This window comes from Geotrypetes seraphini, chromosome 5 (assembly GCF_902459505.1).
Source record: "Geotrypetes seraphini chromosome 5, aGeoSer1.1, whole genome shotgun sequence".
NCBI classification, from domain to species: domain Eukaryota; kingdom Metazoa; phylum Chordata; class Amphibia; order Gymnophiona; family Dermophiidae; genus Geotrypetes; species Geotrypetes seraphini.
The window spans coordinates 211,780,842-211,793,656 of record NC_047088.1 but is presented as its reverse complement, the minus strand read 5'-3'; the positions used below and the strand labels follow the sequence as shown (position 1 = coordinate 211,793,656).

At 40.8% G+C, this 12,815-nt stretch overlaps 1 protein-coding gene across 3 annotated transcripts in view; it reads left to right on the top strand.

The window, feature by feature from the left end:
- Nucleotides 1-12,815, top strand: part of SLC4A10 (solute carrier family 4 member 10) — a 337,291-nt gene that overhangs the window by 152,849 nt on the left and 171,627 nt on the right. The window lies entirely within an intron of this gene.

Here is a 12,815-nt window from a genome sequence, read left to right as displayed (position 1 = left end):
AGTTTAGAAAGCATTTTAGTTTCATACCGATTTTCAAAAGCACTTATCTGCATAGCAGTAGCCACTACCTGGATAAACACCTTATCTGTGAATTTTCGGTGGCACTACCCGGATAATGCTAAGGAGGAATAAAGGTGAAGAATTCTTCCAACCTCTGTGAATAGTTGATGATATTCTGCTACCATCTGGACAGCTATGCAGTTAATTTAAGACAGTACTTTGGCCCTAATTCTACTAACGAAACTTGCAGAAATTCAAAAGCAGTCTAAAGTGTTTGCTCTTTAAAGATGCCTATAACTGATAATTATGTTGCAGCAATATATAGAAACCGGTATATAATATTTTCAAATAACTTCAATGGAGTATGAGTGCGCCTCAGCCCCACCACTCCACTGCTGTACTAGCTCTTGACTACGGAGAGATTTATGTGGCACTTCATCATTGGCCGCTCATAAACATTTTAAACTTACTATTATTTTTCCAATTTTATTTATGCATACATTTTTTTATGGGTATTTTCTTATGTATATATATAAAAGCTTCTTAGCTATAGTTGTACTTAGCTTGTATTGCATAGCTAAATCCAGCCAACGCCGGGGAGTTTAACCCAACATGTTTCGCACCATACAGGCGCTGTGTCAAGGGTCTCCCTAAAAAACAAATAATAAATAATAAAGAGGGCCGTTAGTGTCTGTTTTTTCCTAACAGTCCCCCCTTAGAATGCTCAGATTGTCTTAAAGCTAAATAAATCATACTATCCTTACCGAGGTGCAGCGTGTCATCCGACTCATTTAGTGCCCAGAGTAGAATGGCCGCGGCGTTCTCCTCAGCACTTAAATATCCCTACTGTCTCATATTGGAAATCCAACCCCTGGAGGATCATTGGCTAAACTTCTAACCAATCACAGACATCCACTCTATCTCCCCATTCAACCCATACGGTTCCACTGTATTCAGTGAAAATATCTGTCTCTGTTCAATGAGGTTCAATTTCTTGTGATCTTTCCCACCGTCCCTCCCTATCACTTTACATATGACCCACCATCTCATGTCCTCAACCTTATGGTGCCGCGCCTTCCAATGGGACACCAGGGGGGCCTGAGTGACATTGTGGAGAATCTGTGATTTATGCTCAGTGAGCCTCACACGGATCATTCTTGATGTGGGCCCCACATATAATAAATCGCAGGGGCACACAATCACTTATATAACATCTTGGGTAGTGCAATCCGTGTCAGACTTAGAGTGTAAAGTCACGTTTCTCCCCGGAACCTTCCACGATTCCCCCTCTATGGTCAATGAGCACCATTGGCATTTCTGACAAGCCTTATGTTGTCCTCCCACCCTCTTAGCTCTCACCCCATATTTTTGAAAGTTACACATCTGCGCTATAGTAATGCCTCTAGTATAGGCAATCCTAGGGAACATCTGTAAAGCCTGGTGAGTCTGAACAATAAAACGGTGCCTTCTCATCATTGCCACCACCTTCTTAACTGCCTTTGAAAAGGGGAGTACACAGGTGAGAACCTCACTAGCGTCATTCACCGGAGCTTCAGATTCTTGCAGGATAAGTTCCCGTTGAGCAAACCTAGCCCTCAAGTAGGCCTGTCTGATCGCTCTCTCAGGGTAACCCCGTTGTCTAAACCGCTCTGACAGGAGATTAGCCTGACTCTTGAATTCCCCTAAGGTGGAACAAATGCGTCGGATCCTTAAAAATTGCGCTATGAGAAGACTAAAACGCAGCTTAAAAGGGTGAAAGCTATCAAAATGAAGGACAGTATTTCTCATAATAGGTTTCCTGAATCAGGACGTATATATGTGGCCCTCCCTGACCGAAAGCGCGATGTCCAAAAACTCAATGTGTGTAGTATGGCATGTCATAGTAAACTTGATATTAGTGTCTACCGAGTTTAGGTGGGACAAGAATTGATCTAAACTTGTTCTAGTGCCCTGCCAAATACAGAATACATCATCCAGAAAACGGCACCACAATAAAACCTGGGGGTACCAGGAAGATGTATATACAAAATTGTCTTCAAATCTGGACATATACAGGGAGGCAACTGATGGGGCCAAAGTGGCCCTCATGGCCACCCCCTGAATTTGTTGGTAAAACTGGTCCTGATATTGGAAGTAATTCTCCTGAATAACCCAGCGGGCTAGTTGGTTTAAAAACTCTACCGATATACGGTGATGCCCTTGTCTTGATAATAGAGTATCATTGATAACTACCAAGGCTTCATCCTGGGGGATCTGGGTATATAAAGATATGACATCTAGGGTCACCATCCATTTTTCCGCCATGTCTATAGAAAGCCCCTCCACCAATCTGAGAAACTGGGAGGAATCCTTAATGTAAGACTTGATCTTGGGAACCTCCTCTCTTAAGAAAAAATCTACAAATTTGGAAAGGGGTTCAAGAATAGATTGCCGCGTATTCACTGATAATTATATATATATATATATATATATATATATATATATATATATATATATATATATATATATATATATATATATAACTGATAATTATACACATATGTACTCCAGCAATTTTAACTTTTTCCCATCTCCTATTGTATTTTCCTTCTATGTATTCTTTCTATAAAAATTGTGGTTCTCTCTCCCTTTTCCCATTGTTCATGTATGTCCATAATTATGTATGTCTAATAAGTTGAAATGCTTATCTTCCAGCTATTTTTAAATATTTTTTACAACGCTTTGTACGCTTGGATAAGCGTTTAATCAAAAACTTAAATAAAGATAAAGATTAAAAAATGCCTAATGTTAGCTGTCTAGATTGATGCACTTTGCCGATTTAAGCACCTAACATACCCTCCTTTTATAAAACCGTAGCGTGGTTTCTAGCGCTGGCCACGGCAGTGACAGCTCCGACACTCATAGGAATTCTATGAGCGTCGGAGCTGTCACTGACGTGGCTGGCGCTAAAAACCGCACTATATTTTTGTAGAAGAGGATGGGGTTAGTTTTCTTAGTTGGCTTAATTGGCAATTGAAAGTGCCATTAAAAAATAATTTAAATGATTTTAAACAATTAATTACCCATTAGGCACCTACCACGTCGAGATAGGCGTCTACACCGAGCAGGCGTCTACTGCAAGTAGGTGAGGTTAGGGGCTGATTCAGGACAAATTTGGGGCATAGTTTTATTTAGGTGTACTTATTTAGGCCAATAAATTTCTGGCTTAAATGGGAATGTGCCTAAGGTTTCAATGCCTAAGACCGCTTACGTGCTGCTAGATGCGATGCTGTAAATGGCGCCTGCGGATGATTTACAATTATGCTCAGCAGTGCTTATGAGTTAGACACTGTTTATAGATCAGGCTGTTTTTGCCCTCATATTCCTTGCTTCTCAGCCTTTCATAAAGTATTATGAAAGCATAAAGCTCTTTGAGAAAAGCTTTGGGTTAAGCATCTGCTGATGTTTTCATTATGTATATAAGGCTAGATTCTCTAAATGGCACTGAAAAAACAGCTCCAAAAGTATTATTCTATAAAGTGTCCTCCAAGTTGGGCACTATTTATAGAATAGGGTTTGGTGAAAACCTAATGAAACGTGGTATGCAGATTCCAGGATCGTCCCTGACCCAACCATTCCCTTCCCGTGGTTATGCCCTTTTATTGGATCTATGCGGAAAAAATTTGCATGTGCATCTTCATAGAATAATTATAAAGATGTGCACGTAAATTTTAATTATTGCTATGTAGCGCAAATAATTGCACCCAAATATCTGTACTAATTGCATATTCAAACTGGGTATGTACCCACATTTTGAGCTACATACTGTATACAGAATTAGGGAGATAATGCCTATGGATATTTACTCAGTTATAATTTTATATTTGTGTTTTGATGTGAATTTTTTAAGACGTGCTGTTGTATTAGTATATTTAACTCCTTTGCTTGTATTGTAATTTTATTGTAAAATTAATAAACCAAATCACAGGGGCTGTTCAATTAAAATTATAGTTATCGGGATTGTGACTAATTAGTGCTGTTCACTCCTGAGTATATAGATTCAATCCTGATTGTTCTGCAGATAGCAACACTGAATATATGTAGACAATTTAAACACTGTGGCCAGGATTAAAAAGCACTCTAACCATGGCATTTCAATATTCACTTGTTTGTGTCTTTGTCATGTTTCACCATTTTCTGTTTCCTGATTGAACCCTGAAACTTTTAGTGGTAAAATTATGCAAGCTGTAAAAGAGTATGCACAAATTTGCCAAAATAATGGGGGAAAGAAAATTATGCATCCACGTTTTCTGTTTGGATAAACAATCATTTACATATGTAGCAATATTGTAACATTGCCTCTAGACTCTAGAGTTTGCACATCTTCTGCCTCATCAATTACAGTGTTTACAACACTTTCATAGCAAGATGGCTGATTTGGTGGGTGGGGGAGGGGGACGGGGACTGACTGAGCCCAAAGAGAATGGGCACCAAATTTTCTTCCTGCCCTTTGCTCTCACCCCCTCCCCCAGCACCTTGCATTCCCTGCTGTAGACTAAAATGCAAAATATAAATACCTGAGTTGGTATGGATATGAAGCGTCACTAGCTGAAGACCACTGGTCCATTGGCTAGAACTTTCCTAGCTCTGCAGCTGGTGACGGTGACTCCAAGCTACTGCTGTTGGCCCCTCGCATATGCTCAGTTTTCAAGTATGTGTGAAAACTGAGCATGTAAGGGACAGAGTGGCAGCACTTCAGGGACATTGGTACCGGCTACAGAGTTCCGATACATCTGAACACTGGACCAAAAGAGAAGGAGGAGGTCTTCAGTTGGCGTGGCTTAGAGATCCCTGCCCACACAGTAATGAGAAAGCCAAATTTGAAGAGAAGCCTGAGCCCAAAGTGAGGTGGTAGTGGGGAGGCCCAGGGCCTAGAAAAGAGTGCCTAGAAACAGATAATTTCAGATAAACAGGCCCTGGTATAACCAGAATTGCTGGTGTCCCATGATCTCCAGATTTTTCTGGAAGAATCTGTACCAAATAGTAGGCTGGCAGTTTGAAACAAGAATGGAAATGGTCTGTCCTAATTAACCTGAAGCTTTCTAAGAACCTGACTATGAATAGAAAATCTCATATTAAAAAAGACCTTCTAAATGTTTGATAGTGGAAGAATAATTAAATATATGTTCTGTTGTGAAAACTGATGTTCCAATAGATGATTTATTGATACATAAGGGCATGTTAGGTCATTTTCTCTGTCATGATCAACCTTGATTATATTATGTTTTAGTAGTTTTTATTCATGCACATGTTTTTTAAATTTATTTACTCTGTATTATGTTTATGTCTTATTTTATTTGATTTATTATGGATGGTATATATATTATATATTTTATATATTTTCAGTAGCCTCCTGACGCAGGTCTCAAGGCTGAAACACATTTTATATTGAGTCATCCTTTTGTATCAATAAATCATTTACTGGAGCATCATAGCTTGTACTTTTCTTTGTCTCCTTCACTGTTGTTTTGCTTACTGTTTGACATGCAGTGGATTTTTCTTGTTTCTCTTTTATTTTTGCTCTTTTGTGAAAACTGTACATATTTTTGAATTACAAGTCAATATTCCAACCTGTTTATCTGGATAAAAGCATTTACAGCCTGGATAAGTGCTGCTGACTGGACTGCGATATTCAGAGACACCAAACCTCTCATTCTAATAAGAGGTTCACTAGAGCAGTATTTCTGAACTTCTTCAAGCCAAATACCCCCACCTGCCCCAGACCTGCCCCTGACCCCAACCCCATAATAATAGTACTAATTGTAATGCAATTTCTTCTATCCATTTTTCATATACTCACAATATAATCTTATTAACATATAATGGTAACCACAAAATTAAAAAAAACCACAAAGCATATTGTACGCAGAGAAAATCTTAATTATCATTTATATTTGGGGTTTTTTGTTCCAAAAAGGTCAGGGCAGATATGCAATGTCACCTCAGTAATAACTATAGAAAAACAGAGAAATATAGTGCAAAATATAGTCAGCAGAAATAAATTCTTAAAACTGACACATTTTGATTACTAAATTGAAAATAAAATCATTTTTTTCTTACCTTTGCTGTCTGTTGATTTCATGAGTCTCTGGTTGCACTTCCTTCTGACTGTGCATCCAATATTTCTTTCTTTCTGTTTCCTGCATGCTTCCTCTCTTCCGGACCTCATTCCTTTCCCCAACCAACATCTCTCCCTGTCCGTCCATGAGTCCAACTTTTCTTCCTCTCTCCTCCACCCCTAATTGGCAATATGTTTCCCTCTCTCTCACTGCCCACCTGTCTTGAGAGATCCAGTCATCTCTCTAACCCCCTATACTGCCACATCCAACATTTCTCCCTCTTTCATCCCCTGGATCATGTGCAGCATTTTTCACCACTGCCCACCAGCCCCATGCCCATTTCTCCTTCTATCACCCCTTTCCAGCACCATGCCACATCTCTCCCTCCATCACTCCCCCTTGCATCCCTTTCAATCTGTCCCTCTGTTCTCTCTCCACTATCATATCCAACATTTCTCCTCTCATCCTTCTCTTCCCCATGCATCTCTACCTTACTTCTCTCTCTCTCTGCCCAAGTTTCCTCTTTTTTCCTTTCCCCATGTTCACTATCTCTTTCCCTCTTACTCACACACTCATGCCCAACAATTCTCTCTTTCTATTCCCTCCCTTCTATGTCTCAAGTTAGTGCCCCCTTCCTCCCTCCCTTCTGTGTCCCATGTTCTTGCCCCCTCCCTTCCTTTTCTGTGTTGCGCTCGTGTGTCCCCCTGCTTTCCAGCCTTTGTCCCATTTACACACATAACTTATATAATACTGTAAATAGCACACTAAAGTGCTGCAATTAGACAAATGCATTTCTGCCTATTATTGATGAGTTGCACCTTAATGTGTAGATACTTAAGTATTCTTTAAGAACACTTAGGGGGAAATTCATCAAAGGGTGCTACTGCATTAGTGTGTGCTAAATGCTAAAGACATTGTCTGCGGTGTTCTTTGCTCCCATGTTTAAAGACAATAGACTGTTTTCAGTCCAATTCTTTATATGTGAGGTTGCAAACCATTGGACCCCTGAGGAAGGCGTTTTCGCCGAAACACGGACCGTGTAGGGTCCGGTTGGATTTTTATCACAGTACTTTTTATCATTGTACTTTTTAAATTTAATTTTCATGGTTTTATATGTCAGTGTTTAATAAATTATCTCCAGAGCATCTGTATCCACAGTTTTTGGTTTTGTTTCCATCGGTGGATTTTGGTTTTCAAACCATCTTTCCCAGTCTGGCTACACTTCCTTCTGTCTGTGCTCTTAACTGTGTATCCAGGACACCTTATCCAATTGCAGTTTTTCTCTCCTTCACTTTCTGCCGTACATCCATCTTTAGCATTAACTTTTACATTCAACTTTCTTCCATTTTTCTGCTTTCTTCTCAAAATCTACTTTTCCATGCCTTCCCTTCCCATCTATCCATGTGTACCATCTCCTCCCTCTTTCTTCTCCCCTATTCCCATCTATCCATAAGGAACATTTCTTCTTATCTCTTCCCTGTTGCACCCATTGCTGTGCACCATCTCCTCCCTCTGTCTCCCCTGCCCCTCCATCCTTATGCACTGTCTCATCCCTCTTCCATGGTCAGAAATCTCTGCCCTTCACTTCCCCCTCATATGGTCTGGCATCTTTCTCCTCTGCTTCCCATAGCCTGGAATCTTTCTCCTCTCCCATATTCTGGCTTCTCTCTCTCCTTCCCTCCCTCTTCCCGAGGTCTAACATCTCTCTCCTCTCCTTTCTGCAGTCTGGCATCTTTCTATCTCCTCCTTCCCTTCCATTCTATGGTCTGGCATCTCTCTCTCTCTCTCTCTCTCTCCCATTTCAGTGGTCTAACTCTCTCTTCTTTTCTCTCCTCCCTCCCAGTGTAACATTTCTCCCTCCCTCCTCGCCACCACTATCATGTCCAACAATTGTCCCTCTTTCTTCCTTTCCCCATATACAACATCTCTCTTTCTCTCTCAAGCCTAGAAGTCACACGATTGTGGCGGTATAGAAGAATAAAGTTATTATTATTATTATACCTATGTCCAACAATCTTCCAGTCCTTTTCCCTCCTTCACCAGCAGCATTTCTTTCTCTCCCTTCCCACTACTCCACCTGTGCAGCATCTCTCTTTTCCTCCTTTCCTAAACCCCTCGCCCATGCATTTGTCCTTCCCAATCCTCTCCCAGTATGTGCAGTATCTGTCTTTCCCAACCCCCTGAGCATCTCTCCTCCCTGCCTTCCCAACCCCCTGCACCCAGCCTCTCCCTGGCTGTCAGGCTCTGCACCTAGCCCCCTTCCCTCCCTCCCCTGTCAGACTCTGCACCCAGCCCCTTTCCTTCCCTTACCTTTCAGACTCTGCACCCAGTCCCCTTCCTTCCCTCCCCTGTCAGACTCTGTACTTAGCACCCTTCCCTCACTTGCTCGCTCGCTCTACACTCTGCCCCATCCTCCTACCTCCTCTGGTCTGGTGGTCCAGAGGTGCAGCGGGCAGGAGCAAGCTTTCTGGCTCCTTCCCGCTGCTAACCCGGCCTGTCGTGGCTGGTTTCTTCTGCCACTGAGTGGCAATGAGCGGGAGCATGCTTTGATACTCTTGCTTGGTGCTCAGCTCTTCTTTGACTGGCTCCCGCGAATTCTCACAATTTGCGGGAGCCAGTCAAAGAAGCCGCTAAGCACCGAACAAGAGCGTAAAATTGTGCTCCCGCTCATTGCTGCTCAGTGGCAGAAGAAACCAGCCACAACAGGCCGGGTTAAGCTGGAAATGTCCAAATCTAGATCATTTGGATATGGGAGAGGCCAGCATTGTAATGGGCTGACCACAGAGACATCCCAGTAGAGCAGTGGGGCACCTTAGAAGGCATTGCTGTGAACTTCACATAAAGGGTGCCAGATATACATCTCACCATAATCCCCTTATTATTTTTGGTGAGCCCTCAAAAACTTCCCTCAAACCTACTATACACTCCTGTCTTTTACCCCAATAACCCTTATGGCTTCAGGTGGCACTTATATGGCAGTAGAGTAGGATTTTGGTGGCCTTACACTTTCCACCATAAATGTAGTGGTTAGAGCAGGGGTGAGCAACGAGGGCCGCAATCCAGTCGGGTTTTTAGGGTTTCCCCAAAGAATATGCATAAGATCCATTTGCGTACAATGGAGGAAGTGCATGCAAATAGATCTCATGCATATTCATTGAGGAAATCCTAAAAACCCAACTGGATTGCGGCCCGCATTGACCACCCCTGGGTTAGAGTGTCTTATGAGCTTGGGTCCTCCTCCCTATAGCTCATTAGCCCATCCACCAGACTACTTTGACACCTGTATAATGCACTACTAACCTTTACGATACCAGAAGCTGCTGCTCTACAGACAGGTATGTACTGTTTTATTCATATTTTGGTGGAATGTGAGTCCACCAAAATCCTACTTACTGCCATATAAGTGCCACCTGCAGCCATAAGGGCTATTGCGATGGGAGACAGGTAGGTCTAGTAGGTTTTGGGGGAGTTTTGGAGGCCTCACCAGGGGGAATAAGGTGAGATGTACTTCTATCATCCTTTGTGAAGTTCACAGCAATGCCTTCTAAGGTGCCCTATTGCTCTATTGGGGTGTCTTTGTGGCTAGTCCATTACAATGCTGTTGTTCGTTTCTCACATCTAAATGGTGCCTGTTTGGATGTTTCTAACTTGGACTTTTTTGGGGTCAAAAATGACAAATAAAGTTAAATGTCCTGGCGGACTAGATTATTTGGCAGCCAAGATGTCCAAGTAATGGATTTTAAAAAAAATTATTTGAACGTCACGTTTAAAAATGGCCTTTCTTATGCCTTCGATTTTGGCCGTTTTGTGGGAAACGTCCAAAGTCAGACTTAGATATTCTATCAAAAATGCCCCGTTAGCTTTTTGGTATCATAGAAACAAAACCAGTTCACCACTGCTTATATGCTCAAATCACACTTGTTCCTCAGAATGCCACACAAAGAAATAGTGTGGTAGCCGTCCTCACTGGAACTTTTTATGATGTGATATTTTGAACAAGTGTGCAGATATTTACATTTTAAGTTATAATAATTTATGATAATAATTTATAAAGTGTCAGTGCTAATATATAAAACATACTAAACGATTTCAAGTTATTCAATGCATGATAGTGACTTAGTTTTCAACTGGGTCTGCCTCATTCCCCACCGACGCGTTTCAAATTTTTCTTCAGGGTCGGGGACATAGAGAGCAGAATTATCCGGGGTTATAGCTAAATGCTACTCCTCAATAATACTCATTTTGCAGCCCCGGCAAGTATTATTGAGGAGTAGTGTTTAGCTATAACCCCGGATAGTTCTGCTCTCTATGGCCCCGACCCTGAAGAAAAATTTGAAACGCGTCGGTGGGGAATGAGGCAGACCCGGTTGAAAGCTAAGTCACTATCATGCATTGAATAACTTGAAATCGTTTAGTATGTTTTATATATTAGCACTGACACTTTATAAATTATTATCATAAATTATTATAACTTAAAATGTAAATAGCTGCACACTTGTTCAAAATATCACATCATAAAAAGTTCCAGTGAGGACGGCTACCACACTATTTCTTTGTGTGGCATTCTGAGGAACAAGTGTGATTTGAGCATAAAAGCAGTGGTGAACTGGTTTTGTTTCTACGATACCGAAATTTTAGTGCACTTTTCCAGTTTTGAGTATTCAACCCTTAGCTTTTTAACATTAATGGGGAAAATTGAAAAATCAGCCATTTTTATCACAGGTTGGTAAAATAATCCCTACAAATAGCAAAATCTTTTTAATGAATAAGCATTTGTTTGCTCTCCGTTTCATTTCCAGCTCAGTCATATGCTCATGAATTAGTCATTTTCTGTGGGTTTCAGGAGCCACTAAACTGTACCTGAATTTGATTCAGTAGTTTTCTTATGATAATTTTTGCATCTCACAAATTTTGTTTCTCCCTATATCTGAGCTAATTGTGAAGCTTAAACCAGCTGTATATTTGGTGAAATTTATACTTTTACAACTCAGGCACATGGTACAGTACTTACATGCCCTGTGATCTATACACTTATGTGCTTTGTGAGCTGAGGTCATTGTGTGAAAGATTTATGTGCTTTGAGAACCAAGGTTGCTTACCACTAACTATTATTAACTTGATTATTATTAATTTTTCTCACTTTTTCTATGAAAAAGTTATATCACCAAGTATATTGCTTTTAAAGTTCTGACCATTTCTTGAATTTTTTCATGCCTGTTTATTAGTTAGGGCTTTTTGTTTTCTGATGCCATGCTCTTTCCTGGCAGTGAGCTCGGTGTGAAAATATGGTATGACCTTCTGACCAATTAACAGAGGAACAGATTTGTGCCATAATTTTCAGTTGGATTTAGCAGTTACTCACGCTCATTATTTAGTCATGAGTTATCCTTGGATGTAAATTCTGTGCCATACCATTGCACAGGGCTTGTTCTCTTGACAAATGTATACTGACAGAGGGGCATGAGAGCACAGCCGTGATGTAGGATGGATAAAGAAAACAGAAAATTAAGTTGAAAGAAGCATGAACAATTATTGAAGTTTACAAATATGTACTTGAACTTAAGACAATGTTAATATATAATGTTATATATTTCCTGAACTGTTATCTTATTTTCTCAAATGGCTTATCTCCTTGGACTCAAATCTTAGATTTACGATGTCATACAATTTGCGCCAAATATCCTTTTTGGATGTTTGGGTTCAAAAATCTGACCACACTTTAGTTACCACCGTTTATAAGAAATCTGTCGAAGTGAACAACTATTAAAGCTACACTAGCTGCCATCCCACTAAGCTTAAACAATCATTGCCTATAAGCCAGTTTTTGCGTATCCGTAGACTCTGTACGAATCTCAATGACTTTCGTGCTCAAGCTCGGCAGCTGTATAAACGATTTAAGGAGCGAGGTTATCCTCATAGGGTTCTTCACAATGCTTATAATAGAGCCCTTTATGCTAATAGGACTCTCCTGCTTTCCAATGCTCCATCTCAAAAAGCAACAATCTGTGTGTTATCATTTTCAGACCATGCTGCTACAGTGGCCCAGAGCATCAGGAAGCACTGGCACATTCTTCAGTTACATCCTGGTTTCCAAGATTTCCCTTGTATTGCATATTCTCGTGCTAAGAACATAGCAGATCATGTAGTCCATTCTAGATATATCTCGGACCGCCAGAATCCTAACCGTGAAGGGAAACATCTAAAATGCAGTGACACTTGTGACATTTGCAAAACAACCATTGAGGGAATAATGTGGAGGCACCCAGGGACTCACAAAACATACACCCTCAAATCAGTCACGACTTGCAAATCTACGTGGGTCATATACGTTATTATGTGTCCCTGTCACATGCCATATGTGGGACGCACACAAAGAGCCATAAAAACACGTCTCATAGAGCATCGGTCTCGGATTAATACTCAATCCATGAGCTCCCCTATTGTGCCCCATTGCGTTCAATTAGGTCACTCCTTTTAGGATTTACGCTGGCTGGTGATTGAACAGATCTATGAAGATTATCAAGGGGACAAGTTATCATTGTTACAGCGGAGGGAACAACACTGGATTTTTGAACTTCAGGCTTTATCTCCCTTAGCTTCCCCACCCTCTTTCCTTCCCACCCAACCTTGTCGCTGCATGTAACTCTGATACATTTCGGCAAAAATGTTCCAACATATCCTTCCTCTTTGCTTTAACTCAGATAAAATGTTATAAAT